This window comes from Ruditapes philippinarum, unplaced genomic scaffold, assembly GCF_026571515.1.
Source record: "Ruditapes philippinarum isolate M1 unplaced genomic scaffold, ASM2657151v2 ctg49_1_1_1_1, whole genome shotgun sequence".
In the NCBI taxonomy this organism is placed as follows: Eukaryota; Metazoa; Mollusca; class Bivalvia; order Venerida; family Veneridae; genus Ruditapes; species Ruditapes philippinarum.
In genome coordinates, this window is record NW_026859511.1 from 299,308 (window position 1) to 300,460 (window position 1,153).

Consider the following 1,153-nt stretch of genomic DNA (forward strand, 5'->3'; position numbering starts at 1 on the left):
ATTTAAACTACGGATGCGTGTTTGGGTCAAAATTCGGAAATTTGGAAAATAAATCTTAAATATTTTCTTTTGGCGATTTATGACAAAGCTTTGGCTAAATAAGTCTATAATGCATGTTAAATGAATAAGTTTAAAGTACTTTTCTTATTTGTTTCATTTTAGATTGACCTTACTGTACCAGTGAAATAAGTTTGCAGGAGAAGTCTTGAAGCTGGTTCGTTACGTGCATGTAAACGTTTAAAGGTAAAATAGATACTTTAATAATGTTACCAATGTACAATATTAAGTTATATAATACTATTCAGTTAGTTATATTCTCATGCTTTCGCTGTCATTTCATATATACTTTTATGTGTAGTAAACTATTTTCCTGGATATGAAAGCTTAATATAAATAAAATAAAATGTAAAAAATAATACCAAGCCACTGTATAAAAATAAAAGTAATAAAAGTATTTTTTCTCTCAGGTAAAAGACATGTGAACTTGAGAAATGAAGGTGTGGAACTTAAAGCAGTGGTAAGTGTGTGTTTTGGGTTAGATTTTTAACGTATGCTATTGTCTATGAAATTAAATAAAAATTTATAATTAACTACTCCTGATACCATTTATTGTATTATCATATTGTATTTTGCAGAAATGTCAACCTGATTGGTTCTAATGAGGTGTTACAATATATTGATAAAGCAGTCAATTCACGTGTAGTATTATCTGAGGTCAGATCATATTTCAATTCAATAAAAGGTATGTGATGTGTTTTCAGAATAAAATAAATTGCTCTGTATCATAAAACAAACATTGAAAATGAGAATTTAACAAAGCAAAACATGAAAAAAAAGAATAGCAAACTTGTTTTGATTGGGGCTGCTAACGAGTTGTTCCCAGAAAATGCAACCCCAATTTGGCAGCCAGCTCCCGTCAATATTCATTTATTGTCGGTGAATATATATAACAATTAAACTTAAGCTATAGGTGTAGCTTTTGGCAATCTATCTCTATCATTAAGGTAAATGTTTATACAATTAAAGAAAAAATTATTATTATTATTATTATTATTATTATTATTATTATTATTTAAAGAAAACCAGATTCTGGGTTCTATATGCTTTGTTTGTTGTTTATTTTTCAGACATAGTGTGTTAAATCATGTAAAAT

At 27.4% G+C, this 1,153-nt stretch overlaps 1 long non-coding RNA gene across 1 annotated transcript; it reads left to right on the forward strand.

The window, feature by feature from the left end:
* LOC132756765 (uncharacterized) lies at positions 1 to 933 on the forward strand. Its single transcript, XR_009629372.1, has 3 exons — positions 1 to 243; positions 468 to 517; positions 636 to 933. It is a non-coding gene; the product is annotated as an uncharacterized LOC132756765 (long non-coding RNA).
* The last annotated feature ends 220 nt before the right edge of the window (positions 934 to 1,153 follow it).